General features: G+C 56.4%; 2 protein-coding genes across 6 annotated transcripts in view; one reads left to right on the top strand and one right to left on the bottom strand.

The window, feature by feature from the left end:
• The window catches only part of LOC144764093 (NACHT, LRR and PYD domains-containing protein 12-like), a 324,393-nt gene extending 309,412 nt beyond the window's left edge, over positions 1–14,981 (bottom strand). For 2 of the 4 annotated variants that reach the window (XM_078650252.1, XM_078650255.1), the window contains exon 1: positions 14,914–14,981. The gene's annotated coding sequence lies outside the window, so the exon portion shown is untranslated. Of the gene's footprint in view, positions 1–14,295; positions 14,426–14,913 lie in introns of those variants that run through there. The other 2 variants (XM_078650253.1, XM_078650258.1) reach the window with 2 other exon arrangements.
• A 16-nt stretch (positions 14,982–14,997) lies between these two features.
• The window catches only part of LOC144764091 (NACHT, LRR and PYD domains-containing protein 3-like), a 337,958-nt gene continuing 337,501 nt past the window's right edge, over positions 14,998–15,454 (top strand). For both annotated transcript variants that reach the window (XM_078650250.1, XM_078650248.1), the window contains exon 1: positions 14,998–15,138. The gene's annotated coding sequence lies outside the window, so the exon portion shown is untranslated. The remainder of the gene's footprint in view (positions 15,139–15,454) is intronic.

Below are 15,454 nucleotides of genomic sequence, written 5' to 3'. Positions count from 1 at the left end.
CAGTGTGTCTCTCCCTGGCTGCCCTCGGTGTGTCTCTTCCTGTCTGTGCCTCGGTGTGTCTCTTTCTGGCTGCCCTCAGTGTGTCTCTCCCTGGCTGCCCTCAGTGTGTCTCTCCCTGGCTGCCCTCGGTGTGTCTCTTCCTGGCTGCCCTCAGCGTGTCTCTTCCTGCCTTCCCTCAGTGTGTCTCTCCCTGGCTGCCCTCGGTGTGTCTCTTCCTGGCTGTGCCTCAGCGTGTCTCTTCCTGCCTTCCCTCAGTGTGTCTCTCCCTGGCTGCCCTCGGTGTGTCTCTTCCTGGCTGTGCCTCAGCGTGTCTCTTCCTGCCTTCCCTCAGTGTGTCTCTCCCTGGCTGCCCTCGGTGTGTCTCTTCCTGTCTGTGCCTCGGTGTGTCTCTTTCTGGCTGCCCTCAGTGTGTCTCTCCCTGGCTGCCCTCAGTGTGTCTCTTCCTGTCTGTGCCTCGGTGTGTCTCTTCCTGGCTGCCCTCAGTGTGTCTCTTCCTGTCTGTGCCTCGGTGTGTCTCTTCCTGCCTTCCCTCAGTGTGTCTCTCCCTGGCTGCCCTCGGTGTGTCTCTTCCTGTCTGTGCCTCGGTGTGTCTCTTTCTGGCTGCCCTCAGTGTGTCTCTCCCTGGCTGCCCTCAGTGTGTCTCTTCCTGTCTGTGCCTCGGTGTGTCTCTTCCTGCCTTCCCTCAGTGTGTCTCTCCCTGGCTGCCCTCAGTGTGTCTCTTCCTGTCTGTGCCTCGGTGTGTCTCTTCCTGCCTTCCCTCAGTGTGTCTCTCCCTGGCTGCCCTCAGTGTGTCTCTTCCTGTCTGTGCCTCAGCGTGTCTCTTCCTGCCTTCCCTCAGTGTGTCTCTCCCTGGCTGCCCTCAGTGTGTCTCTTCCTGTCTGTGCCTCGGTGTGTCTCTTCCTGCCTTCCCTCAGTGTGTCTCTCCCTGGCTGCCCTCGGTGTGTCTCTTCCTGTCTGTGCCTCGGTGTGTCTCTTTCTGGCTGCCCTCAGTGTGTCTCTCCCTGGCTGCCCTCGGTGTGTCTCTTCCTGTCTGTGCCTCAGCGTGTCTCTTCCTGGCTGCCCTCAGTGTGTCTCTCCCTGGCTGCCCTCGGTGTGTCTCTTCCTGCCTTCCCTCAGTGTGTCTCTCCCTGGCTGCCCTCGGTGTGTCTCTTCCTGCCTGTGCCTCGGTGTGTCTCTTTCTGGCTGCCCTCAGTGTGTCTCTCCCTGGCTGCCCTCAGTGTGTCTCTCCCTGGCTGCCCTCGGTGTGTCTCTTCCTGGCTGCCCTCAGCGTGTCTCTTCCTGCCTTCCCTCAGTGTGTCTCTCCCTGGCTGCCCTCGGTGTGTCTCTTCCTGGCTGTGCCTCAGCGTGTCTCTTCCTGCCTTCCCTCAGTGTGTCTCTCCCTGGCTGCCCTCGGTGTGTCTCTTCCTGCCTTCCCTCAGTGTGTCTCTCCCTGGCTGCCCTCAGTGTGTCTCTCCCTGGCTGCCCTCGGTGTGTCTCTTCCTGGCTGCCCTCAGCGTGTCTCTTCCTGCCTTCCCTCAGTGTGTCTCTCCCTGGCTGTGCCTCGGTGTGTCTCTTCCTGCCTTCCCTCAGTGTGTCTCTCCCTGGCTGCCCTCAGTGTGTCTCTTCCTGTCTGTGCCTCGGTGTGTCTCTTCCTGCCTGTGCCTCGGTGTGTCTCTTCCTGCCTTCCCTCAGTGTGTCTCTCCCTGGCTGCCCTCAGTGTGTCTCTTCCTGTCTGTGCCTCGGTGTGTCTCTTCCTGCCTTCCCTCAGTGTGTCTCTCCCTGGCTGCCCTCAGTGTGTCTCTTCCTGTCTGTGCCTCGGTGTGTCTCTTCCTGCCTTCCCTCAGTGTGTCTCTCCCTGGCTGCCCTCAGTGTGTCTCTTCCTGTCTGTGCCTCGGTGTGTCTCTTTCTGGCTGCCCTCAGTGTGTCTCTCCCTGGCTGCCCTCGGTGTGTCTCTTCCTGTCTGTGCCTCGGTGTGTCTCTTCCTGTCTGTGCCTCGGTGTGTCTCTTTCTGGCTTCCCTCAGTGTGTCTCTTCCTGCCTTCCCTCGGTGTGTCTCTCCCTGGCTGCCCTCGGTGTGTCTCTTCCTGCCTTCCCTCAGTGTGTCTCTTCCTGGCTGCCCTCAGCGTGCTTGTCTCTAGCTGTCCCTGAGACTGTCTCTATTACTGGATGTGCCTCAGTGTGTCTGTCCCGACTGTCCCGAGGGTGTCTCTTCCCCCACCCCCCGCCCTCGGTGTCTCTTCCGCATCAGTCGGTGCCAGGCTGTGCCCGGGCCGGGGGCAGAGTCCGCCTCCTCTGCTCTCACCGCCTCCTGCCGGCTCCAGAGACGGTAACACCCCCCAGGGAGGGGCAGAGTGACACCCCCAGGGAGGAAAGAGAGGGAGGGACAACCCCAGTGAGGGAGGGAGGAACACCTCCAGGGAAGGAGGGAGGGGCAGAGTGACACCCCCAGGAGGGACAGAGTAACACCCCCAGGGAGGGGCAGAGTGACACCCCCCGGGAGGGAGGAAGGGGCAGAGTGACGCCCCCAGGGAGGGAGGGAGGGGCAGTGACACCCCCAGGGAGAAAGGAAGAGGCAGAGTGACATCCCCAGGGAGGAAGAGAGGGGCAGAGTGACACCCCACAGAGAGAGAGGGGCAGAGTGACACCCCCAGGGAGGGAGAGAGGGGCAGAGACAAACTCAGTTCTGTCGGTAGTAAACCTTTCCGTTACACAGTCCGAGTCAGATCTTTCCATCACGTTTGATGATCTGGAAACAACCCCTGATTTAGCTGTCTGTTATACCCAGGGGGATGCCCAACCACACGATAACCAGCTTCAACAAGGGGGAAGTGAAGGAGCAATTTTAAAAACTCACCCAGTAATCACTGAAGAAGTAGCAACCAATGCCCCGTGTTAAGAACACGCGCCAAACCCTTCTAACCCTATAGCGTCCCACAACATACTATTCCCCCCAGTAACTAAGCAATTTCCAATGACCATTTAGAAAACCAATGCAAAACTTGTAGAGTTACTTCACAAGTCCTCACTACAACAAAAGATCTGCTATTTCAATATCTAAAGCCCATTCAACTCAGTATCAGGAATCTCGAAGCTCAGTTAACCATTATCTCGGCTACCCTTCTAGACACAAACACCCGTATAGAAACAAAGGGTCAGCGTAATATGTCACAGCCACCTAAAAAACAGCATCAAGGACCCATACAGAAAACAGCCAATCACGCAAATCCTCCGTCACTAGTACAGAAAAATCACAAACAAAACACCTCTTTACCTAAATCTGCAGCTAAAACGCCCCAACCTCAGAAAGAGAAACCCCCTGCCATATCCATTCAGCAAACATTAAACACAGATTCAGTCATGATAGACACCCCAGGTCCAGCGACAAACACAGATAGCAGTAGAGCTTGCTCGGGAAAAAGGCCTGAAACTTTTCCTTCGAAATCCCTGCCCTCTCAAACGACTCCTAAAAACACATCCAAAAAACCCTCAGCAGGTAGACGCCCTGCCCACTTGCCTCCGGAAGCCACCCCTTACACAATAGTTCTCACAGGTGTTCCAGAGCTAACTGATGACACACCCGAAACCGCATGGTCTCTTAAAAACAAAGCCATGCAGTGGTTAAGCATCAATAGACCGCTCGAATCCCACCTATCCGGAGGGATCACAACAGCCCGTAGGGTAGCCTGGATAGGCAAAACGACAAAGACAATCCGCGGAGACTGCATTATTGTAACATGCAGAGATCCCTCAACAGTGGACTACATCTGTGCCTGGCCTCAGCTTGATAAAAAAGGGGGGATAGATGCCCGTCATCTCTCCTTTTTTTATCCGCCAGCAAAACATCAACGTAACCCTCCACCCTGGTCATGGCACCAGCTCCCCAAAGAACCATGGAACCAGGAGCCATGGTACCAAGTGCCATGGAAACATACGGAATATCCATATGACTATGTAGGGAGGGGTGGATCGAGAGAAAGGCCCAGAGAACGCCAGAGGCCGTACTGGCAGGAAAGACCCTATCAAACCTATGAAGGATGGCAGGGCCTCTCAACCCAAAACCGTTTTGATTGTCTCGAAATGGTTGATTGACCATTCAGGGACAAATCGAGACATTCTAAACCCGATATTACATTGCAATCACTGAACGTTAAGCAGAATCTAACACTCCCAGAGTCTCCACAAGTGAGTCACGAAACCACATTGCAGGAACAATATAATATTTCCCTCACCAAAACTGAAAAATTTCCATATACCAGTCAGGGATTACCTAACGCTTCAAATAAGGCTCCAACTACTATCCCCTTAACAGAAGCTGACACCAATTCGGGATTGTGTCCTCAGCAACCCGCAGCCTTTATTAAGAATCCAACAAAACCACCTCACACCGTTACGGAACCCTCAACCTTGACTTTGACTATCGCTTATTGGAATGTCGCAGGCCTAATTACAAAAATAACTTCTTCCTCATGGCTCGACACAGCAAAAAGCCATCAAATTCTGTGCCTACAAGAGACCTGGTGCACGACTCCACTTCATTTAGTGGGCTATAAAACATTGTTTACTCAAGCAGTACCTAGCAGTATGGGCAGACCAAAAGGCGGGCTTACGACCTTCATTTCAAATACTCTTCCACTTACAGTGAAACTGTTAAAGGAAACACCGTTCTTTCAAATCATACAAATCACACAGCTAACAATAACGAAAGGAGATCTACATATATACATAAATTACTATAATAACTCTGGCACTGTGGAATGCTGTTCACACCTAGATGAAATAGTCGCATACTTACTCTCATTCCAAAAAACAACCAATAAACCCATAATCTATCTCATCTGGGGTGGCGATTTTAATTTCACACTATGCCCAAAGCACAAAAATGGGAATTGTGGGCTACAGAACGAACTTGGAAACCCCATCCCTCACTTTGTGCACACGCCAGGGGGCAATAAATTAAACGAAATCCTCTTCACCCTAGACCTTGACTTTGTCAACGAACTAGTCAATCCGGAGCAGGCCTTTCTACCCACCTTTCACGGGCGAGGCTGCCTGTCAACCATTGACTATATTTTAGCCTCAAACTCTTATAAAGGGCAACTAAGCAATTATAAAATTGGGTCCAACCCAATCAGCGACCACTATCCACTCAGTGTGGAAATCATCATGAAGCAAGCTGGGATACCCTTTCCAAAAGCTAGTGCCCTAGACCAACAATCGCTTGCCATGAAGAAGCTGAACGGGTATGCAATTAAATGGACAAAGATCGATCCGGATGAAATGACACAGAGGGTTCTTGAAAAAACGCACCTCTGGCTAACCAACTGTCTGTCCCCCGAGGCACCCCCAGAACTAGTAGTCACCTCTTTTCAAAACATCCAGGAAGTAATAAGGGACGAGCTATTCATTAATCCAAAAAACAAGCGAAAACTCCCTACCACGAGATGGTTTGATACCGCCTGCCGTAAGGCCCTTACGTCTCTCAAAGAAACTTTACGACAACAACCGAGAGACCCCCACAAAATTTCCCAGTTAAGGAAAATCTACAACACTGCACGGAAAAATCGTAAAAAGCAGATAAAGCAAGATCTATGGTTTCAACTACATGATAGTGCACTAAGGAAAGACAGCACTGTTTTTTGGCAGACCATAAGATCACCTTTCCTGGCCAACATCAGCGACCCTGACCATCTCGATGTGGCAATAACTGAGGATGACTGGGTCTCCCACTTTTCAAAAATCTTCGGAACAATATCGGATGTCACACCAACAATCCAAATACAGGAACCGGAACGGGTAAAGAGCAACATCTATCCAATCAACCTACGCTTTACTCTAAATGAGGTCAGAAAGGCAATCAAGGCCTCAAAAACAGGCAAGGCCCCCGGCCCAGACGGGGTCCCTATGGATTTGTTCCTACACGACGTCGACTATTGGGCGAAAATAATTACATGTGTCATGGCTGCAGTCGTCTCAATCGGTCTCTTTCCATCATGGTCAACATCGACACTATTGCCCATCTTCAAAAAAGGGGACCGTAATGACCCAGCGTGCTACAGGCCGATCTCCCTTCTGGACTCCATGGGCAAGATTGCAGGTCGAATACTCCTGGACCGACTACAATCTTGGGCCCGGGAGAACAACATCATCACTGACCTGCAATATGGCTTCCAGAAGGGGCTCGGAACGGTCGAACAGGCCTTAAATCTTGTCCTCCTGGCTGGAAAGTACGCGCGCGCTAAAGGAGGCAACATCTTCCTGGTCTATGTAGACCTAAGCGCGGCGTTCGACTGCGTACAGCATGCAAAGCTATGGCAGATCCTAGAACACCTTGGAGTGGACCCACCCATATTAGCCTTCTTAAGAGAGATATACACTAATGCAGAAGGACGAGTTCGATTTGGCACCGGCGGTGAACTATCACGACCCTTTAAAATCTCAAGAGGAGTAAGACAGGGATGCGTACTGGCTCCCTTCCTGTTCAACCTATACACAAATGGGCTTGAACAGGTGATGCTGGAAGGGAGCCAGGACCTCCCACAGATAGATCACCGCTCGATACCCATTCTCCTGTATGCCGACGACTCAGTCATTCTGGCACGAACCTCTAACCAACTCCAACGGCAACTCAATAAATATGTGACCTTCATGGACTCACTAGGCCTAAAAGTTAATATCAAAAAAACTTTTACAATGAACATCGGCCCAAGGCAAAGAATCTCCAAGCCCATACTCATTAACAACAGCACACTAGAAAAAACATCGGTGTACCCATATCTGGGCATTCTAGTGGATGACACAATGACTTGGCGCAAGGCAGTGGAAGCCAGAAATCTAAATTTCCGCCGTGCCACATCAGCACTAATTGCTTTCTCTAGGAAACTAGGCAAACCAGCCCCAGCGGAACTGTTAACCATATACTATGCCAAATGCCACAGTGTGGCTACATACGGAGCAGGTATCTGGGGCTATGGATATATCGACCAACTCCAGGTCACTGAAAACGCGTTCATAAAATACATCCTAGCCCTTCCCCAAAGTTCCCCGATTTCAGCCTCACACCGGGAGCTTGGTATGGAATACATCATCGACACCATACGATGCCTGCCTATCCTTCTGTGGCAGCGTATATGGTGCAACCCCGAAAGTCATATTACCCGCTCCCTTATCTCAGACTGTCTTGGCCTAGCGCACTGGCGGAAAATTCCGTGGCTTACCTACATCCATAAATTCTTTGTAGATATTGACTGTGAGCACTACTTCCTGGAACCACCCTCTATTGAAGACATCTCGAAGAGACAGCTGAAGCAAATATGTATTATTATTATTATTATTATTAATGGGGTTTTGTTAAGCGCATTCTACCCGGAGGCCTCGTAGCGCTATATTGTTTGAGTCAGGAGAGATCACAGAGCCAGATTAGGTGAAGAGGAGCGTTTTCAGTTCCTTGCGGAACTTCAATAAATTAGGCTCGCCCCGGAGGGTGTCAGGCAGGGAGTTCCAGGCCTTAGCGGGCCATTTAAGGGAACTCCGTAATCAAGCTGAGATTACTAAAGCACAAAACGAAAAAATTTGCACGTTGCAGACAGGGAAACTCATTCAGTCCTACCTGACATACTTTTTGTCGAACTATGAAAAATTTTTAATCACAAGATTCCGGTTTGACCTTTTTCACCGTTTGGTCTCATTTCCGGAAATGAAAAACTGGGTCCGAAACCTGATGAGTTGTCCTTGTGATGGAGTTTCTGTACAATCCACGATCCATGTTGTTCTTTTTTGCAAATACTACAGTCCAGCAAGAAAAACATGGATTCTCCCTATTCTCCGATTCAGTGGACTAAGACAATCGTATCTAGCACTTTCTCACTTACAATCCCCCGAAATCCCCGCATGAAGGCAAAATTGATAGCTTTTTCTTAAAACAGTAATATCAACTCGACGCAAAATTTCTATCTAAACAATGTACTTTTTCATTTTTCGTAGAAACAGTTTCACCATTTCGAAACTCCTTTCTTTACAGTGATTCAAGTTTTGTGATCCTTTGTCTATTGATCTTAATCTTTGATTTATGTTTAAAAATGTCTTCTTTTTAAAAAAATGTACTTTTTATGATTATACATACTTATAATCGAATAAAAGTTGATGAAATGAAATGAGAGGGGCAGAGTGACACCCCCAGGGAGGGAGGGAGGGGCAGAGTAACACCCCCAGGAGGGACAGAGTGACACCCCCAGGGTGGGAGGGAGGGGCAGAGTGACACCCCCAGGGAGGGAAAGAGGGGCAGAGTGACACCCCCACAGAGAGAGAGGGGCAGAGTGACACCCCCAGGGAGGGAGAGAGGGGCAAAGTGACACCCCCAGGGAGGGAAAGAAGGGCAGAGTGACACCCCCAGGAGGGACAGAGTGACACCCCCAGGGAGGTAGGGAGGGGCAGAGTGACACCCCCCGGGAGGGAGAGAGGGGCAGAGTGACACCCCCAAGGAGGGAGGAAGGGGCAGAGTGACAACCCCAGGGAGGGAGGGGCAGAGTGACACACCCAGGGAGGGAGAGGGGGTGGAGTGACACCCCCAGGGAGGGAGAAGGGGCAAAGTGACAACCCCAGGGAGGGAAAGAGGGGCAGAGTGACACCCCCACAGAGAGAGAGGGGCAGAGTGACACCCCCAGGGAGGGAGAGAGGGGCAAAGTGACACCCCCAGGGAGGGAAAGAAGGGCAGAGTGACACCCCCAGGAGGGACAGAGTGACACCCCCAGGGAGGTAGGGAGGGGCAGAGTGACACCCTCCGGGAGGGAGAGAGGGGCAGAGTGACACCCCCAAGGAGGGAGGAAGGGGCAGAGTGACAACCCCAGGGAGGGAGGGAGGGAGGGGCAGAGTGACACACCCAGGGAGGGAGAGGGGGTGGAGTGACACCCCCAGGGAGGGAGGAAGGGGCAAAGTGACACCCCCAGGGAGGGAGAGAGGGGCAGAGTGACACCCCCAGGGAGGGAGAGAGGGGCAGAGTGACACCCCAGGGAGGGAGAGAGGGGCAGAGTGACACACCCAGGAGGGACTGAGTGACATCCCCAGGGAGGGAGAGAGGGGCAGAGTGACACCCCCAGGGAGGAGAGAGGGGCAGAGTGACACCCCCAGGGAGGGAGAGAAGAGGTTAGAGTGACACCCCCAGGGAGGGAGGAAGGGGCAGAGTGACACCCCCAAGGAGGGAGGGAGGGGCAGAGTGATACACCCAGGGAGGGAGAGAGGGGCAGAGTGACATCCCCAGGGAGGAAGAGAGGGGCAGAGTGACACCCCACAGAGAGAGAGGGGCAGAGTGACACCCCCAGGGAGGGAGAGAGGGGCAGAGTGACACCCCCAGGGAGGGAGGGAGGGGCAGAGTAACACCCCCAGGAGGGACAGAGTGACACCCCCAGGGTGGGAGGGAGGGGCAGAGTGACACCCCCAGGGAGGGAAAGAGGGGCAGAGTGACACCCCCACAGAGAGAGAGGGGCAGAGTGACACCCCCAGGGAGGGAGAGAGGGGCAAAGTGACACCCCCAGGGAGGTAAAGAAGGGCAGAGTGACACCCCCAGGAGGGACAGAGTGACACCCCCAGGGAGGGGCAGAGTGACACCCCCCGGGAGGGAGAGAGGGGCAGAGTGACACCCCCAAGGAGGGAGGAAGGGGCAGAGTGACAACCCCAGGGAGGGAGGGAGGAAGGGGCAAAGTGACACCCCCAGGGAGGGAGAGAGGGGCAGAGTGACACCCCCAGGGAGGGAGAGAGGGGCAGAGTGACACCCCAGGGAGGGAGAGAGGGGCAGAGTGACACACCCAGGAGGGACTGAGTGACATCCCCAGGGAGGGAGAGAGGGGCAGAGTGACACCCCCAGGGAGGGAGAGAGGGGCAGAGTGACACCCCCAGGGAGGGAGAGAAGGTTAGAGTGACACCCCCAGGGAGGGAGGAAGGGGCAGAGTGACACCCCCAAGGAGGGAGGGAGGGGCAGAGTGATACACCCAGGGAGGGAGAGAGGGGCAGAGTGACACCCCCAGGGAGGGAGGAAGGGGCAGAGTGACACCCCCAGGGAGGGAGAGAGGGGCAGAGTGACACCACCAGGGAAGGAGGGAGGGGCAGTGTGACACCCCCAGGGAGGGAGGAAAGGGCAGAGTGACACCCCCAGGGAGGGAGAGAGGGGCAGAGTGACACCCCAGGAAGGGAGAGAGGGGCAGAGTGACACCCCCAGGGAGGGAGAGAGGCGCAGAGTGACACCACCAGGGAGGGAGGAAGGGGCAGAGTGACACCCCCAGGGAGGAAAAGAGGGGCAGAGTAACACCCCCAGGGAGAGAGAGAGAGGGGCAGAGTGACACCCCCAGGGAAGGAGAGAGGGGCAGAGTGACACCCCCAGGGAGGTAGGAAGGGGCAAAGTGACACCGCAAGGGAGGGAGGGAGAGGCAGATTGACACCCCCAGGGAGGGAGAGAGGGGCAGAGTGACACCCCCTGGGAGGAAGAGAGGGGCAGAGTAACACCCCCAGGGAGAGAAAGAGGGGCAGAGTGACACCCCCAGGGAGGGAGAGAGGGGCAGAGTGACACCCCCAGGGAGGGAGGAAGGGGCAGAGAGACACCCCCAGGGAGGAGGAGATGGGCAGAGTAGCAACCCCAGGGAGAGAGAGAGGGGCAGAGTGACACCCCAGGGAGGGAGAGAGGGGCGGAGTGACACCCCCAGGGAGGGAGAGAGGGGCAGAGTGAAACCCCCAGGGAGAAAGAGAGAGGCAGAGTGACACCTCCAGGGAGGGAGAGAGGGGCAGAGTGACGCGCCCAGGGAGAGAGGTAGGGGCAGAGTGACACCCCCAGGGAGGGAGGAAGGGGCAGAGTAACACCCCCTGGGAGGAAGAGAGGGGCAGAGTGACACCCCAGGGAGGGAGGGAGAGGCAGAGTGACACCCCCAGGGAGGGAGAGAGGGACAGAGTGACACCCCCAGGGAGGGAGAGAGGAGCAGAGTGACACACCCAGGGAGGGAGAGAGGTGCAGAGTGACACCCCCAGGGAGGATGAGAGGGGCATAGTAACACCCCCAGGGAAGGAGGGGGGGCAGAGTGAGACCATCAGGGAGGAAGAGAGGGGCAGAGTGAACCCTCAGGAAGGGAGAGAGGGGCAGAGTGACACCCCAGGGAGGGAGGAAGGGGCAGAGTGACACCCCCAGGGAGGAAGAGAGGGGCAGAGTGACACCCCCAGGGAGGGAGGGAGGGGCAGAGTGAGACCCCCAGGGAGGGAGGGAGAGGCAGAGAGACAGCCCCAGGGAGGGAGAGAGGGGCAGATTGACACACCCAGGGAGGGAGAGCGGGGCAGAGTGACACCCCCAGGGAGGGAGGAAGGGGCAGAGTGACAGCCCCGGGGAGGGAGGGAGGGGCAGAGAGACAACCACAGGGAGAGAGAGCGGGGCAGACTGACAACCCCAGGTAGTGAGAGAGGGGCAGAATGACAACCCCAGGGAGTGAGAGAGGGGCAGAGTGACATCCCCAGGGAGGGACAGAGGGGCAGAGTGACACCCCCAGGGAGGAAGAGAGGGGCAGAGTGACACCCCCAGGGAGAGAGAGGGACAGAGTGACACCCCCAGGGAGGGAGAGAGGGGCAGAGTGACACTCCCAGGGAGGGAGAGAGGGACAGAGTGACACCCCCAGGGAGGGATGGAGGGAGAGGCAGAGTGACACCCCAGGGAGGGAGAGACGGGCAGAGTGACACCCCCAGGGAGGGAGACAGGGGCAGTGACACACCCAGGGAGGGAGAGAGGGTCAGAGTGACACCCCCAGGGAGGGAGGAATGGGCAGAGTGACACCCCCAGGGAGGAAGAGAGGGGCAGAGTGACACCCTCAGGGAGGGAGGGAGGGGCAGAGTGAGACCCCCAGGGAGGGAGGGAGAGGCAGAATAACACCCCCAGGGAGGGAGAGAAGGGCAGAATGACACACCCAGGGAGGAAGGGGCAGAGTGACACCCCCAGTGAGGGAGGAAGGGGCAGAGTGACACCCCCAAGGGAGGGAGGAAGGGGCAGAGTGACACCCCCAGGGAGGAAGAGAGGGGCAGAGAGACACCCCCAGGGAGGGAGAGATGAGCAGAGTGACACTCCTAGGGAGAGAGAGGGAGATAGGGCAGAGTGACACTCCCAGAGAGAGAGAGAGGGAGAGAAGGGCAGAGTAAAACCCCCAGGGAGGGAGGGAGGGGCAGAGTGACACTCCCAGGGAAGAAGAGAGGGGCAGAGTGACACCCCCAGGGAGGGAGAGAGGTACATAGTGACACCCCCAGAGAAGGAGAGAGGGGCAGAGTGACACCCCCAGGGAGGTAAAGAGGGGCAGAGTGACACACCCAGGGAGGGAGAGCGGGGCAGAGTGACACCCCCAGGGAGAGAGGAAGGGGCAGAGTGACACCCCCGGGGAGGGAGGGAGGGGCAGAGAGACAACCACAGGGAGAGAGAGAGGGGCAGACTGACAACCCCAGGTAGTGAGAGAGGGGCAGAATGACAACCCCAGGGAGTGAGAGAGGGGCAGAGTGACATCCCCAGGGAGGGACAGAGGGGCAGAGTGACACCCCCAGGGAGGAAGAGAGGGGCAGAGTGACACCCCCAGGGAGGGAGAGAGGGGCAGAGTGACACTCCCAGATAGAGAGGGAGAGAGGGCCAGAGTGACACCCCCAGGGAGGAAGAGAGGGGCAGAGTGACACTCCCAGGGAAGGAGAGAGGGGCAGAGCGACAACCCTAGGGAGGGAGGGAGGAGCAGAGTGACACTCCCAGAGAGGAAGAGAGTGGCAGAGTGACACACCCAGGGAGGAAGAGGGAGCAGAGTGACACCCCCAGGGAGGGAGGGAGGGGCAGAGTGACACTCCCAGGGAGGAAGAGAGGGGTAGAGTGACACCCCCAGGGAGGGAGAGAGGGGCAGAGTAACACCCCCAGGGAGGGAGAGAGGGGCAGAGTGACACCCCAGGGAGGTAGAGAGGGGTAGAGTGACACACCCAGGAGGGACTGAGTGACATCCCCAGGGAGGGAGAGAGGGGCAGAGTGACACCCCCAGGGAGGGAGAGAGGGGCAGAGTGACACCCCCAGGGAGGGAGAGAAGGTTAGAGTGACACCCCCAGGGAGGGAGGAAGGGGCAGAGTGACACCCCCAAGGAGGGAGGGAGGGGCAGAGTGATACACCCAGGGAGGGAGAGAGGGGCCGAGTGACACCCCCAGGGAGGGAGGAAGGGGCAGAGTGACACCCCCAGGGAGGGAGAGAGGGGCAGAGTGACACCCCCAGGGAAGGAGGGAGGGGCAGAGTGACACCCCCAGGGAGGGAGGAAGGGGCAGAGTGACACCCCCAGGGAGGGAGAGTGGGGCAGAGTGACACCCCAGGGAGGGAGAGAGGGGCAGAGTGACACCCCCAGGGAGGGAGAGAGGCGCAGAGTGACACCCCCAGGGAGGGAGGAAGGGGCAGAGTGACACCCCCAGGGAGGAAGAGAGGGGCAGAGTAACACCCCCAGGGAAAGAGAGAGAGGGGCAGAGTGACACCCCCAGGGAAGGAGAGAGGGGCAGAGTGACACCCCCAGGGAGGTAGGAAGGGGCAAAGTGACACCGCCAGGGAGGGAGGGAGAGGCAGATTGACACCCCCAGGGATGGAGAGAGGGGCAGAGTGACACCCCCTGAGAGGAAGAGAGGGGCAGAGTAACACCCCCAGGGAGAGAAAGAGGGGCAGAGTGACACCCCCAGGGAGGGAGAGAGGGGCAGAGTGACACCCCCAGGGAGGGAGGGGCAGAGTAACACCCCCAGGAGGGACAGAGTGACACCCCCAGGGTGGGAGGGAGGGGCAGAGTGACACCCCAGGGAGGGAGAGAGGGGAAGAGTGACACCCCCAGAGAGGGAGGGAGGAGCAGAGTGACACCCCATAGTTGTCAAAATATTGAGGAGGCGAAGTTGAAAGAACATGCCGTGCTTTACAAGGTAAGTGGAAACCGTGCTTTGGTGCGGTGAAATAAAGGAGATGTGAACACATGTTGAGGAATGTGAGAGGGGGTGCTGAGCAGGAGAGAGATTAAGCTCAGCTATGCAGATGCCTGAGATTCGGAGGGAAGAACGAGTGGGCGTGATTGGTCCACAGTGAAGACTAACCCCCTCGAAGGCCGCAGCCAGGTTTATTCAGTCTCACCATTTCAATCATGTTCAACAAACATTGCTCTTCCTCATCTTTAACAGTTAACAGCCATTGGCAAAGGAAATAGTCTTGGCTAGTTTTATTGTGTCAATTGTGTGTCTGGATGCAATACCAAATGTGCAATGGGCGCCAAAACACAGGCCGGTGGCACACTCTAGGAATGATAGAAATGCAATTTACGTGTTTATGACCCGCACATTGTCATCCCACGTGGAGCGCCGCTGAGGGCAGCTCAGCGAGATGAAAGCCTGCTGCGGATGGCTCTGAAGAAGGACCACTGCCCACTCTATCCGTCCGAGGAGGGCGCGAGCTCAGCCCAGGACTGGCGGGGGCAGCCTGGGGTGGGTCCTGCGGCGCCCAAGGAACAGAGGAAGCACGGGGCCAAAACCCGTCCGGCGCCTCCTCCGCAGCCTCGTCGCCATCATGTGAGACTCGTCGCCATCATTATAGACTCGTCGCCATCTTGATAGACTCAACTCGGCTGCCGTGCAAGCCCCACCGTCGTTCAAAAGAGGCCTAATAGGGCCCGCCCACACAACGAAGCAGATGGGATTAACATAGATAGGGTCAGAAAGACACGAAGGCTGGATGGGTTAACACGATAGGGCACGCTGCGGAAAGAGATCTGAAGGCTCACATAACGAGGCGGATCAGTTACAAAACTCCATGCCAGCCACAGGACTGGGAGGAAAGAAGCTTCAGAGGCTGCTTGTGGCTGGAATCAGCTGTCAATGCCACAGACCCCCCCCCCCCCCCACGGGCAGTGAGGCGGGCATTTCACCCAAAACGTTCACCTACCGCGAGATGCGTGACACTGCAGGGCTGCATGCGTGACCCAGCAGTAACGAGTAAATGAAACAGGGAGGGAGGCAGGACGGAGGAAGTAAGGGAGGGAGGGAGTGCCTGCACCTGACCGTGAGTCACCGAGCAGGAAGCCCCGGCAGGAGCCGCACCTGGAGGCTGCAGCAGCTGACACCAGACCTGGAGCAGGGGCCCTTTAATGAAGGGGGACAGAGCCCACAGGTACCACTGAACCCTCTGTCCTGACACTGCAGTGCATTCATCAGAGGGCCTTGTGATTAGCAGCTCTATGGCAGTCAAAGCTCCCCTGGTGGACCAGTCCATTGTTTCCAGTACACTGTCCACTTTGGGTCCCTGAGCAGCCCTGTGTCTCCTCTCTTGCTGTGGGTGGTGCTGCTCTCGTGGTGCATCTGGTAGCCCTGGTGTGGGTTCTGGCATCTCTGGCCTGGTCTAGCTTATGTACCAGGCTATCAGGGGCACCACTGGGGGAGCAGTGGATAAACATCCTTTACTCTTCTTTTAAAGAGCAGAGAAGCCA

This window comes from Lissotriton helveticus, chromosome 6 (genome assembly GCF_964261635.1).
Source record: "Lissotriton helveticus chromosome 6, aLisHel1.1, whole genome shotgun sequence".
In the NCBI taxonomy this organism is placed as follows: domain Eukaryota; kingdom Metazoa; phylum Chordata; class Amphibia; order Caudata; family Salamandridae; genus Lissotriton; species Lissotriton helveticus.
Note: the sequence above shows the minus strand (reverse complement) of the source record. Positions and strands in the feature narration are given on the sequence as shown.